Genomic DNA, 15433 nt, shown 5'->3' on the forward strand with positions numbered 1-15433 from the left:
TCTGCCTTCACACTTCTTATTTTTCTGTCTGAAGCAAGGTTTTTCATACGTCAAAGTGGCAGGCCACCGAAAAATCTCCCACTGAGTTTGAAGAATACCGTATGTTTTGTCTTGATTTTGATTTTGACTCCAAAAAGCTTGAGATGGCATGAGAAAAGCTCCGTTCCTCCAAATCCCTGTGCTGGGACAGCGGGCCAGTCACAATAGCTCACCCTGTCTCAACTCCTTCATCTACCAAATAATGGTAATGATATGTACCTCTGTCAAGTGCTAGGAGAAAAGCAGCATTAGAAATAAAAACAAAGCATTACAATGATCTATTACATAGATTTAGCACTCAGCATTAGTCGAAGTTTCTAAGCCCGGGGATGCAAGGAGCTGTGGGCTATGCAGGCTTGGAAGCGTAATGCTATGTGTCACTCTGGCAAGATCTACATCCTAACCAAAGAAAAGAATAGATAGAGGAGATGTTTAATGCCACAGGGATGGCAATGACTTTCTCATTCCAAACAGAAAAGAAAAATAGGCAATTTTTATTTATAACATTTGGTTAAGGTATATTGTTACTGCTGCTCGCTTTTAATTAAAAGATATTAAAGCTGCCAGTAAACCAGCAGTGCTGAGGAACACAAAGCTGCTGATGCTGAATATTCAGTAAGGCTAACTGCAGCTATTGAAGCACCTACCATTGCAGCAAATGGGCTGCAACATCTGATTTTAATATATAGGGGCCATGCTCTTAAAGTGTGGTGCAGCTCAGCTGCACTGCCTCTCTTCATGAGATTGATGGGGGTTCTGCTGTGCTCGCCACACTCCAGTGCAGAGCACCGGAGGGCATTCAGCATGTTGACGAAGGTCAAAACAAGACTACATCAGCTTCTGAACCTAAAAACTCTGAACTCTTTGCTACCTATTAGGACGAACGAAGAAAAGCTGTGTTTTGATGTGTGACATCCCAAAGAATTGCTTGAGGCAGACGAGAAAGTTACTGCTACGTAAAGGAAGGAGCAGTTGTCTGCAAGCTACATCTCTCAAAGGCAGTACCACAGCACAGCTCGAGCAAGCTGTCGTTTCAAACAAAAACTATGTCCTCAGTGAACTGGCTGGAGGTTCGCTAACAACAGTCTCAACAGTCACTAAAATTTTGCCATCATTTAATTTGGTTAAAGGGAAGAAAACTGTTTATTTTCGAGTATTATGGAAGCTGGAATAAACAATGTTTAAAGAAATACACCATGGCCTGACATATGCTACCAGTAAATCACCTGTTCTACATTATAAAAGCTTGTAACGTGCATTGTTCCAGCTTGTTGAGAGATATGAGAACCTCTCTTGGTAGAATATTGAAATAAATCTAAAATAAAGATGGCTTAATATGCAAAACCTCGTCTGCACAGCAGGAGAAGCAGCAGTAGGGAAGGCAATGTCTCCCAGACCTGGGCTGGGTCATGCACCAGCTGTGGGGAGGTTCTCCATTGTCTGGGGATCTAATTAAGTAGGTTGTTTACCTCCTAGACAGGGAACCTGTCTTCTCCTAAGAGCTTTGGACTGAGTATCACCACAGCTGGGCTCCAGTCTTGCCTCTGTTAGCACTTGCTGGATGAGTCACTTCAACTCTCCAAGCCTGACTGGTTCTTTCCTGTGTCAAGGGCTTTGGAAGGACCCCTCCTCCACCGTAAGCCTGGACTGCACCCAGTAGTGCCACTGCAGCTTCAGCTCCTCTCTCTAATTCAATGATGGGTAATACACACTCTTGACCTATGCTTATTTACAAATATTTTAATTTTTTTGCAGGTCACTAAGTGCCCTGTTTGACTGAAAAAATATTTTTCTTGTCTTTCTTCTTTTTGTTCCTCACATAAAAATTCTAGATCCTGGCTTCTAATATCCTTGCTATTATGTTATCAGCACTGATGGGTTTAAAAATAAGTAGAAAAAAGGCAAAATAAATGTTTATCTATTTGCTTATGTCCTCATGCATGCACACTCATTCAGATAACTCTGATACAGTATTTATACAAATTATTTTCCTCTTTTTATATCACATTAAATGAAGGGTGCTCAGAGAAAAAGACAGACCTGTGCTGGTCTGGGAGAAAGGTGGTGCATGACCCAGGGATTGATCCTCTTAATGTCATGCTGCTATTGATGATATACTTAAGTACTGTTTCTTTCTTTATAAGGATGCAGACTGGGGCAAGGCAGTAATGTGAAAGCCTGCCACGGACTGTGACTCAGAGGATAAGTATGTAACTAAAAGCTTGCTGCATCCCAGCTATGGTCAGCATTACGCTCGCCAGGAATTTCTTCTGGCAGCTCTACCAGGCTGTGAAAGCAAAATATTGTGGAAAGTTTCCGTTCCCCAGCTTTCCCTCTCATCTGACCAGAAATCCCATTGCATAAATGTAACAGGTTCACAGAGGGGCTTCTGTAAGTCTCTTTCCTTCTTGATCTTTTCAGGAGTGCCATTTTCTAGTTTTTGTTAAAATTTTAATGAAGAGTGAATTAATGCAATGTATAATATTTTTCAGTTACAAGTCATGTTAGAATTTCTGCTAGTCCAATTACATTCAGATTAAGTAAAAACCTGGACGTAAAAGCAGCTCTCCCTATCTTCAAACTACATTTACTCTTGTGACATTTAATAAAGGTCCTATGCATCCAGAATTAAGAACAACTTAAATTCTGCAGCCAGATCTATGGCGCTCTGCTGGAAATTCTACACCACTTTCAGCTTAATTAAAATCTGCATGCTTTTGTTAATATGTTATGACAATTGCAAGTGTAGAGAATAAACCAGAACATAGTTCTTTTCCAGCACTCTTCTCTCTCCTCTCTGCATGTTTTGCTGCCTGCATGGCTCATGCAGGTCATCCAAAGGTACTCCTGGCACCCCCATCACCTAAACTCTGCAGCTCACCCTGGTGGGAACTGGAGAGTGGGCACTGCAAAAGGGCTCCAGTAACCTGGATTTATGGATCATTACAGCTACTGAGATAAAATGGTGTGATTTTAGCCACTAACCTTGAAGGCTTACTCTTAAGCCATGTTAAAGTGAAGTATTTCTTTACAAAATCTAAAATAGACCAAGTTACAATGGCAAATACAGAAAGACAATCAAATTTAATAGCTTGTTCTGCTTATCCTCTCTTCCCTATATGCAGCTGATAGGCTGTGGGTGGCTGACGAATCCATGCTGTAAGGAAATGCCCTCCCTCAGTGCCCAGGCTGCAGGACGGCAGAGAGCCACCAGCTGAGACACCCGCCAGCTGCTTTCCTTTTCTTCCCTCTTCCCTGTCTTGAGGCTTGCTCAGCCGATCATTCACAATCAAATCTTCTCTCCCCTCTGCTTTGCCTCATGTGTTATCGATTCTTAGTTAATTTAGGAGGTAATTTCAAAGTTCTCCTTCTGCATGATTAAGGGCCCCTACTTTTTCAGAGATGCTTATTTCCCTTTGGTAGATTTGGTGCCAAAATCCCCTGTACTTGATGATACTACTTAAAAATCACTGACCATTGAGAAGTGATATACTTTCTCGGTAAGACAATGTCCAAATATGCACTGAATCTATAAACGTGCGATACTTTATACAAGCCTATAACGGAGATTAATGCTTGTGGCTTAGTATTGGCTCTTGACAGACACTATGCAGAATAGTAATCAACCATTTTAGGATGATATTAGATTGGGGGTGTTTGATTTTGTGTCCTACCTTTTTGAGATACTCTGATAGTCTCTAAAACAGTTAAAAGTCTTGATACTTGTATTGCTAAGCCGACATTTCAGCTTCAGTTTAGTAAGGCAGCTCACACACCTCAGACAGCTAATATTTTAGGCTGTCTGTACCTCCAGGAGTGAAATGGTTTAAAAATTATGTTTCTGACCATAACAGTTGGGATCATTATATTTTTCACTGAAAGCTGAGCATATAGGGTGTAATACTACCACCGAGGCAGGAGTCTGTATTTGATCAGAATCTAGATATGCTTGAATACTCGGGAATTCAAAATACAATTTTTGTAAATGCCATAAAATCTGTGTTTTAATTTGTTTCTTTATAGAGTATTTTATTGTTGCAGATATGAAATTCAAAGGTATGACTGTCCTGTTACCAAAGAATCCCACGGTGAGTATTACAGTTTTGAAGGTACGGTTGTGGTTGCAATGGAAGACTCAGGACTCAGCCCGAAACCTCTTTTTCTTCCTCTGCTACCGTGCTGCTGCTCTGTGACTTGAAATGAATCAGTTTGTCCTACAATAAAAACACATAATAATTATTATATGTCTTACAGAGGACTTGTGAGACTTAATTTATACTGGTACAGCATTTGTGATCTTTGGATGAAAGGTGCTTATGACATCTAAGTGCAATGTATTATTAAATCTTCACATCTTGTTGCAAACCTCTGCAGAATAGAGTGCTCCAGTCATGCCTTCACTGTATGTGCCTGAGCACCTTAACTTTAGCTAATACTCAGACTAGTTTGCTTCAAGGAGAACAAGCCCTAACACATGAATGCTATTAACTTGGTAATTCTGGGGAACCTCAGCCTGCTTTGTTTTACTTGTATCCTCTTGAGAAAAATAGAGCAAACCCAACTGAAAGTGGAGAAGGTAGGAGAGTGTGAAAATGAGTCCTGCAGTTGTTGTTGTCTTCGTATTTTCGTTACCCTCATCCTGCACTATTAATGCATTGTCCAGCTGAGTATGGCTTTAACAGGGCACTGCATAGAGTGTCGCATCTAATTCCAGAAGTGACAGCCTGAGGAAGCACACTGCAGGTAAGGAGCACGCTGAGGAGCAGACGTACCTTGGATACTACAAGAAAAGCCTGGTGGTTTATTCTGCTCTCTACCAGTAATAAAAATACGTGGTGTCTGAATTAAGAGTATGTTGCATACCTAGAACTTTTCCTTTTCAGCTGAGCATGTGTGCCTGCTGTTTCTCTGCCATTAAGAACATGCCTTCAGCACTGTTAGACAACCAAAAGCCAGAGTTTTTAAGGTTTAGGGCTGGTGGTCTCTAAGCTTGAAGTCTGGGATGATCTCAGCAAGGTTTTGAAATATAAATACAACTAAGAATGAAAATCAGTGCAGGGCAATTTATGTCTGAACTAAAATAATAATACAGAGCTGAAAAAGGAGTCTAGAGATATGTAAACAGAGTCTCCACAGTTTTTAGGACCATGTTTGTGCAGAGCCATCTTTTGTTCAGCAGTGCATGTCTTTAACGGGAGGGAGCTGCGTTGCCTCAGGTCGGGTTGGAGCTGTGAGATATTTTGTGCCTCCGAATACCCTGTTCATCCCGATGAGCGCTTGTATGTGCCAGTGGCCTTGATCCCTTCTCGCTCACTCCAGCAAGTCCCTGTGCCCCGAGGCCAAGGCTTAACTCTGCCTGCCCTTGTGCAGAAAGCAGAAGGGATATGACTACCCTGACACTCCAATCCCTTTGAAAACCCGCACCAGGACCGCAGCAATACAGTAGTTTGATTCCTTATCGCAGGATGATGACTTCTACTCTCCACGCTCTCTGCCTGTAATGGTTGTAAATGATCAGTTTTGCCCTTTTAAAATCAAATTTTACATCTGCTAAGTCACCACATTAGACAGCAAGCACAATATTGGACTGATATCTGACCTAAAAAATAAGTAAAGAACTATAGACATGTAAATTTGACATAAAGACGGTTGCTATGGTCCAAGTCTTGAAGAATCAACATATCACTGCACTGCACCTCATACTGCTGATGGTATTTGTTAAAAGTTGCTGCTGTTCATGGGGGGAGTTGAGATGATAGCTGCTGTTTATTCTCAAAATGCAGATATCTTTGTTGGGTTCAGATGTTGCAAAAGGTTAATGAGATATTCTGTCACACGTGGCCGGAGATTCTCTGAAGTTTGCAAGCAGACGGTTAGTAATGCAGTGTGACAAGCTGCTCTTGTTCTCCAGCTACATCAGCACTCCTAAAGGACAGCAGACTACGCGGAGGATTACTCTCAAAATTATAAAGTACATTAGTTTTGGCCATGGCAAACTAAAGTTTTTTAAAAAATTAATATCTGTTCTGGAAACATAATGAATTTAAGAACAGGGTTATTTCCACCTTCCGTCTCTAATCTGTTGCTCTTCTACCCGGCACCCATTCTCAGATTTCCGGAGGGAGTTGATGTTCCTTTTACCACATACCATTTCTGAAACTGTTTATGCTACATAGGAAAGAAAACTGTCTGCTTGGTATGGTTGATAAAGCAAATTACAATTTTCAAACGGAAAATGCCATTTAGTCTAGAGAGGAATATTTGTGACCTCAGAAGCATTTGGATTTTTCTATTATTTCCAAATCACAAAGACAAGAAGAGTTAGGTTTGACAAGGAAAATTACTGAGGTGCCCCAATCTGTTGTCGTTACTTTGCCATAAGCAAGATTTTTGTGTACTGTAGCAAGTCAGCTTTAAATTACAGCTAACGTAGCATGAAATTCCCATGGAGCATGAGGAATAAAAAAAAAAAAACAAACCCAAAGCCAAAAGCTTATGGGTTGCTTTCTGGTGCTTTTTTAGCCTTGTAGCCTGAGGTACGGCAGAAGTCACTAGTTCTACTTTTGACAGTGAAGTCTTAAGATTACTGAGGCATTCATGCCCATGACACCCCAGCTCCACACTCACCAGGCCAGTCGTGCCGTCCCGCAGCTGCGGGGGTACCCACTTCTCCGAAAACCTTGTTTGGAGGCTGGGAGCAAATTTACCAGTTTGAGCTTGAGCAGGAGCCTGGGAAGGGGCTTTGGTATTTTCTCATAGATTGATGGAAGGCACTGGATACGATGCTGAGAGTTTTAGATGCAGAAAAAGGTTTTTTATGTGCATCTATTTTGGGCAGATTGTCTTCAAATGGTTTCACAAGGTATTTGTAGCTTTTACTGAAATTCTCTGAGGTTTGCCAGCTGCATTGACTGTATTTATTCAGTGACTGAAAAGACTGTAATAGCAACTGAACACTGTAATTGGTCCTCACAATCTGGATTTCTTTTCTGATATTAGCAAAACCACTATTCACGTCTACCTTCTGGCATGCCAGCAACTTCTGCTTTTTGTGGCTGTCTGTTTTTCTAAATCTCAAAACCAGATCCCTGTTATAAATTATTATTAAAGAACTCTGTCGTGCAGGGTATGCCATTTGGGTCAAATTTGCCTCCTATTTATACTTATTGTATCTCCCACCATTGCACACTACAGGAACCCACAGTTATGTGAAACTGGTATACTAAAAGGTATTTCAGCTGAGTAGATCTGAAAGAATAATTTTATCTAGACTATTTACTACAGAAAGATGTTGAAGTGATCCCAGTCAAACTGCTGCTAGGCAAACAGACAAGTGGGTAGAGTATGTACAGTAAAGCAATTAAAAACCAGAATGCCACAATGCGTCACCTTAGCTGCATTTTCCTGAGGGTGTTTATGATATCCAAATCCTGAAACGAGGAGCATGTGAGGACAGCTCAAAAAGATTAATAAGGAAGACTGGGGGAGACGCTATGTTGTTCGATAGCTATGGTGTCTTTGAGTGTAGGAACTGCATGAAGGCGGTTGGCACCGCTGTAGGTTCACGCAGCCAGGAGCAGAGGCTGACTAGAAAGCTGCTTCCATGAGCCTGTAAGGTAGGAGAGAAAGTGGCCACCCAGGTGGGCAAATATGTATTTTACCTTCTAATTTCTGAATCTCTCAATTCAAAAGAGACTGTGTCTCCCCAGGCTGCTTTAAACTCCAATGTCTTGCCCCAAAAATCATTTTGGCTTGCCCCTTGGCTTTGGGTCAGCTGCAGTTCACTCACACTCCGATAGCCAGTCTGGTGCCACAGCAGTCAGCCTCTTTAAACAATACTCTAGATCCATCTCCTTACATTGCTCGAAGAAATGCCTCAACAGCAGTCATCTTCAAGGCTGTGACGTGTCAGCATGGCACAATGAACAAATAGCCTTTTCATTGTTTCTTTTCTCATCTATACATAGGCTGTTTACTTTGCTTTGTTGTCACATCCATGCTTCTACATCTCCTCCCTGTAAAGCTTTTAACCAGAAATTACTCCATGGATGGTGCTGGTCAGAAAAAATTTGGACATGGATTCCCATCCTGGAAAAATAGTCCAGATTCTGAAAAAAATACTATTCTGAACTGGAAAATACACTGCAAAGCTGCACTTTTTGTGAAAAGTCTTACTTTTACAAAAAAGTATTACTCCATGGGAATATAACTCACAGAAATATTTCCAACAAGCTCCACTCCATGGACTTTCTTACTTATATCTTTAAAAATGAAGAAGCTGTTTTTAAGTCAGCAGTGTGCATGTAACTGCCTGTCCAGTGACGAAAGGGTACGCTTCCACCAATACTTTTTATTGTTAAAAATATTGTAATAATGCAGTTAAATAACTTTGTGATTACGATAAAAGGTTTTAAAAAATCTTTATTCCTTCTTGTAAGAGAAGTAGGAGTTGCTCACCTCTACAGTTAACAATGGTGCAGTCATTTCTCCCTTTAAGAACACCCTATACTCTGCCAAGGAAATATTGCCTTCAATTTTAGGAATGGTTTACTGCTTTCAAAGTTTTCATATCAGTTAAGAGATTTCATTTTCAAAGACTCTCACTCTGGAGGAATGCCCCTTTGAGGATTTCCTCACAGAAAGAGGTGCCTGCTTTGAAGATTTTTATTTTTTTAAAAAACAGTCACATTTCTGGGGTGTCCTATTTGAAGACGCTTTTCTGTAACACTTAAAAGGTTTCCATTTTGAATATCTTTCGCTGCCACGGACAGCATCCATTTGAAAATATTTTTCCTCTGTGATATTCTTTTTGATAATTTATACAGTCTTGTAGGAGTCCATAAAATAATCCTTATTAAAAAAGCCCAGGAACATAATGCTGTTCCTACATAAGGTGCAAAAAGGTTTGGAAGAACTTCTGCAGGATGGGATGTTATGAGAGCACAGTTTTGGAAAAATTGTACAAAAATAATTCCATCTTCTAACATCAAAGAGTAAAGTGGAAAGGTGAACTCATCTGTCACTTACATGACCTTTTAAAAATTACTGTGAGACACTTTTTACTCCTTTTAAATTATTTGAGTTCAGAGTTCAAGTTCTGGTATTCCTGAAATCAATAGCAGAAGTCCTATTTCAGTCCAGCTGTGCAAAGAACATTCTTTGAAATTGCTGTGTTTTCTTTCTTTGTTTGAGAACATATTGCTTTAATTTACTGTGTTATTGGGGATTTGGAGTTCTTTCTTTGCTGGTGTTGAGTTTTTTTAAAAAATGTATGTTTTCTCCATTTCTTTTTTGTCACCTTTTTAGTAACCATAATTATCATGTCTGTAAAACTAGGCAACCTCAGGCCTTGTACAAGACTGGGCTTATTGTGTATGTTACATAAAGTCTTCTGTCCGATGTTGGTCTGTGAGTTAGACAGAGGGTAAGTCAAAATACATCTAAGCAGCCCCTTAAGCTTATATCTAAGCCTAGTTTGGGGATGTTTACTCAGGCTGTGGCTTAAACTTCTGGCCTGAGCTGGCTCCTGTCTGCAGGGCACAGAGCAGGAAGGGCTCTCAGACAGCAAATGAGGAGCTGGAGGCAGGAGAGATGGGGCCTTGGGGCTCTCCTCTGACCAAAAAAATGACTGTGAGTCGGTCTGGATAGCTTCAGTGCAAAGTCAAACCAGATGAGTTTAGATCACCTGCAGCAGTGGATTTGCTTGATTTTGCACTGGAACAGAAAAAAAAACTCCCCCCCCCCCCCCCCCCCCCAAAAAAAAAAAAAACCACAAACAAAAAAAGCAGCAGCAGACACATCAGATGAGGAGGTCAATCATCGCCACTTCTCAGCTAACAGTCACCATGTACCGGCTGAGACATTATGCCGGACTGGGCATTAATTTGCACAAAGCAACAGTTTGCCAGGGAGTCACTGGGCTAAATGTTTGAGCTCAGTTAAGTTAGCCATAGCCTTATAGAAGACTACCATTAGCCAAAATTCAGGCATCCTAACTTCAGCTCAAAACCAGAAATCATCTTGAAGTCCCTAAATTTATACTTTGTCAGATCCTCAAACAGAGAACCTTTTTTACCTGCAATACTGATTAGCAAAAGCTATTGTAATAATGAAGGAGTCTCCAAGAATTAAAGCTAGTCTTTTCTGATTGTGGGTCTTCTATGTAACCCACAGACAAAAATAAACATTACATAATGATTTAAAAAGTGTTGTGCTTAGAGATTTTTTAATGGGTTGTACAACTGTCCAGTAGGTGGGACAGCTATGCTGTTGGCAACGTAAAGATCTCGGCTGGTAAAAGCACACGTCATTAAGGGAGCACTCCTCATCAGCCGTGTTACAGTCAGGTGAAAACTAGGGGTTCTCACAACCAATTAAATTACTAACGTACTTGGAAAGCCATCATAGCCTTAGCGATGGAATATTTCACCTGTGTCTTGTAAAGTGCTGGGCCAGCACTAAGACACCTGTTTGTGACAACAGAAGGATCTATACGGTTTTTTAGGTCCAGAAGCAGAGAACTTCCTACCCTTTGTCCTATAACCTCAACAAACATCTCTGCATTCAGAAAACAAAAAGGATTCATTTCACATTTTTTCCATGACAGAACACAGCACTCTCCTCCCAGAGCTGCAGCCCTGGCTGTACACAACCCACAACAGGATCTTCACTCCACTACCTGAGGCAAGAAACAAGCAAACCCCATAGTATGAAAGATGTATGCAATCACCACTGGCATATAATGTTTGTAATAACAAGTAAAACTGATCTCCAGTCCTGAAGAAAGTAAATGTACGTGTATTTAATCACAGTGGTAGAAAAAGGTGACTCTGCTCTGGGAAATAAATTTCCAGATGGATATAGTACAAGCAAGAGAGGGAAAGTGGGCAAGCAAATAATAATCTAGTTGTCAAGAATGGACCTTTGGACCCATACGAATGTGTACTGAAGTCCAGTACGAGCTATGTCACATGTTTTCGTGTTTGAGATGGTAGAGAGCAGCAACGCTCCCAGCCTGCCCAAGGTAAGCTGTCTGTCTAGCAAGGATGCTAGAAATAAAATCCTGGAGAGCTGCCTGTGGGATTCAGACCAGCAAGGCAAATTCTGACCTGAACTTGAAAAAGAGGGATTTATTTAGGGCACTGGGCTTGTAAGAGCTACTCTATAGCTTCAAAACTTAGTTCAATAAAACAAAGTAGATCAACACAGACTGCTGGGAAGAAATGTTGGTTAAGGATATTGTTTACAGAAGCACCACAAGATTAATAGCTACTAATAAACATTGGGACTTTGCTCAAAGGCATCTGGGGAATTTATGAAGTTGATAAGAACTGGCTTAAGATAGAATAATGTGGTTTAATATAACAAAGACTGGTAAGCTGAATGATCAACCTTTCCCATAATATCCAGAAGATCTGTTGTATTAAACACCACCATTCAATGACACTGCTGTTAATAATATGAGGAAACTAAAGAGACAGGGCTATTTAGTTTGGCAATAGGGATGAATGAAGATTTGGTATTGTGCAAGTGCATCTGCTAGCAAAAAGTATCATATTCTTTGAAGGAGTCACTAGGTTTGAGTTTTAGCATAATCTGATTGAAAAAACATGATATAATTTCAAAAAAAGACTGTTGAAATTCTTAGGCCAAAGCTCTTGAGAGAAACTCAACTGATATGGGATTAAAAGGTATGTTATTTGATATATTGGTGATGTATTAATTATAAGTTATTAATACTAGATTATTAAAAGATATTAAATGAAGGGCCAGAAAAAAATGGTCTATTTTTCACAGTGGAGGGAGGTCACTGGTAGTGTACCACAGGGACCTGCGCTGCTCAGCATATTCTTAAATGATCTGGAAAAAAGAGTGATTATTGAGGTGACCAGGTTTGCTGATGATGCTGAATTATTCATGGTAATAAAAACAAAAGCTGACCGTAAAGAATTGTGGAAAGCTCTCATGATACTGTGTGACTGAATGATAAAATGACAAGTTAAATTCTGTGCTGAAAAATGGAAGTAATATGCACGGGAGAAAACAAGCCAAACTATACTTGCAAAATCCTGGAATCTAAATGAATGACTTCCACACAGCAAAGAGTGCTTGAGTCGTGGGGAGTTCTGTGAAAATATCAGCTCATGGCTTAGCAGCATTCAATGTGCAAATGAGATTGATATAAAAAAAAAAAAAAAACAAACCCAGAAATAAACCAGAAAGCATTTATTATGCACTTATATAAAGCCATTGGATTTGTAACTTGAATAATGAGGACCATTATGGTCTTCTAGAATAGGATTAGGAAAGGTGCAGAAAAAGGCAAAACAAATTATTGAAAATATGGAATTACTTCTAGTAGAGGAGACATTAAATTTACTAGGACTCTTGAAATATAACTGAAGATGATATGATGAAGGTATATGCATTAATGAATGGCATGGTTAGGTGAACAGGGAAAATTATCCATCTATTTTTTTTAACAAAAGAACTGATGAACATTGAAGGACATTATCAGGCAGTGGGCTTGAAACAAAAAAAAGAAAGTATTTTTCACACAATAATTTCTTAAATTGCTTAACTTGTTGCCCTAGAATGCTGCTGATGTCAAAAAGTACTCAGGCGAATTCTTGGACAAGATATTCTCTGAGAGTGTGGATGCTATTTTTTTCCTCAGCAACTCCAGGGACTCAATTTGGGACAATGTACTGCAGGAAATATCTTTGTGTGCTTCCTAATTCCTACAATCTTTCACTAAGCATACACCACTAACTACTCATACTGCTGCTGAACTACACAGGCTATTATTTATTAGGTGTTCTTGAAATAAAAAGGAAACAACCAATGAAAGTGAAACATCTAAATATATCAATGACCAGAGGAAATTATTTTGGAAAACAAAATATCATTGCAGCAATAAGATTACTAGGATTTTAAAAGTATGGAACTTCTGTACAGCTAATAATAATATCTACACTTAAATTTTGGTTAGAGTAAAACAGATAGAGGATATAAGCCCTCATGTTTCATAATATAACCCCTGAATGAGGAGGGTTTCGCTAGAGGTGTTTTACTGAATAGTTGCCTATTACTGGACATTTTAGCTGCCTTCTGATATATCCAATGCAGGACCTGAGCAGAAAGTTGACAGGTCCTACGGACAAGGGGATGACTTTGGCAACAATTTTTGTCTGATCTTCCAAAACATGAGAAAGACAAAGCAAAGACATACTCTAGCTACAGAGAAAACAGATGACCGTCATTGTTCATACTATCACAATGTCCAAAATATGGCAGATACTTTACAAGGCATCCAAAAGCATACTAAAAATAATATAATACTATAAAAAGAGAAAGTTACATGAAGAGGAAAGTGGAATACCACGCTGAACAAACAAATGGGCAAGAGGATGCTGTGGCATTTTATTAGTAACATGCTGATGATTGGTATCTTTTTTTTCCTTCTAAAATTAAATGCTCTAGGTAAAACCTGATTGATTAATTATCACTTTTATGGATGATTTCAGGGGGACTAGAGTTTTGCTCTATAAAGTAACATCCATTATTTCACCAAGATTTGCAAACTCAGTTCCAGTGTCTTTTCTGCTATAAACACTCAACACGCACTCCTCAGTCTCCCTTATATAGAAGAGCAGCTAACTCAGAGGATAAACCGAATGAGTATTAGCTCACTTAATCAGATGGATTCTGGTAGGAGTCATGAAAGAAGGAGAAAACAGAAATATCACAAAAGCAATGAGAAACACAGGTTCAAAGACGACATTACTATAAAGGCAAAGGAGGTAAGCAAGACAGGCAGTGAGAGAGAATTCAGACTGAAAGACAGATTTGCTACTAATTGCTAAGAAGTAGAAGGATCAGTACTTCTACCAATACAAAACAGGACAAGATGTATTTAGATTGATAAGGGGTGGGGGAAGACAAAAAATCCTCAATACAGTGTGACAACAAATAGGAGTGAAGGCAGCGGCAAATGAGAGAAACCAACTATAACCCCAACCTCCAATGGTGCAAAGCCTACTAAACATGCCAGAATCTACAGGAATGATATACATAGAGTAAATATATAAAATTGCGCTGGATGTATAGAGATAGTTATAAGCAATTCTAACTTTCTTAAGTCCTCAATGTTACTTTCCAGCATAGTACTTCATTAACACATGCAATCAGTAAAGAATGCTACAACCAGATGCTTTTTTTAATAAACATAAGAACGTTGAAAGCAAAAAAGAAAAGAATAGTATTTGGTATGATACAATCTAAGCAAATGAAACGTTTAAGAGGGCTTTTACAAGAATGAGAATAATCAATCCTTTAGTCTAGTGGTCAGTGGTGGGTGCCAAAGACAGTTGCTGAAAGAGAAGGTAGTTGCAGATAGCCAAACGATATTGGTATTTAGGAGAAGCAGCATTAGTTCTTTTCCACCTAGTAAACTGATTGCTGCAGAGAACCACAGTGACTTTTCCAGAACAGAACAACCAAAAGTCATGGATTAGAATGAAAATTTGCATGTACTCCTAATTGTTAAGTTAGTTACTGGGCTACTCACAGGGTCAGTTAGAGGAGAGGGAGACTAGGGTAGTGAAGCATAGTGAAAATTTTCTAGTTATGGAGGTATGCATAGCTATTTGGCTCTTAAATTCTTTATCAGGCTTCACTGCAATGGTTTCAATGACAGACTCCCAGGGGACTTACACCAAATCAAAATGCAGAAAAAGCAGAAGATGTTTTGAATACTTTTTAATATCCTTCTGGGTTTGGGATCTTTCAGGAACATTTGGATCACATTTTCAAACTTTCCTTTGTAGGTATAAAATCTTTAGTTTGACTTTTCGTTTGAGTGCAATCCAGGATTGTCCCGTAAACAGCTCTTTCTGGAAACTTTGTATGAAACGTTCCAAGATTTGTGATGAAATATTGAGATCTGGCAAAAATAAGGGGTAGGGGGGAAGCGTATTTCCTAATGGTCGTATAGAGCAAATAGTTTGTTCCCTGATACCGTAGTTTACAAAGAACCACTGCTACACCGATTTCTGTGAAGAAACAGCGTACCTCACTGCAATAGTTAATCTGTACGTTCATCTTAATTATCTTTTGAAATAGAACTACTGGCCAGCTATATAGCGAACAGGTTGTATGCTGATAAAGGGCTGTGCAGCTGACGGCACCGAGCGGTGAGGACAGGGCTGCCCCCGTCGGGGCTGGGCCCTTTGAGGGGACGGGGTGCGCAGGGCAGCCCGGGCCTGGCGCGGCCTCTCTCAACCTTTTCCATGACGAGAAGGGACGGTCTCCCGGCGCTGGGAAGTGCCGGCACCGAGTGCGGAAAGTCTCTCCGCGCAACAAGTGCGGTCCGGAGGTTCGCCCACGCCGGTGG

Source organism: Charadrius vociferus, unplaced genomic scaffold (assembly GCF_000708025.1).
Source record: "Charadrius vociferus isolate BGI_N301 unplaced genomic scaffold, ASM70802v2 scaffold163, whole genome shotgun sequence".
Taxonomy (NCBI): domain Eukaryota; kingdom Metazoa; phylum Chordata; class Aves; order Charadriiformes; family Charadriidae; genus Charadrius; species Charadrius vociferus.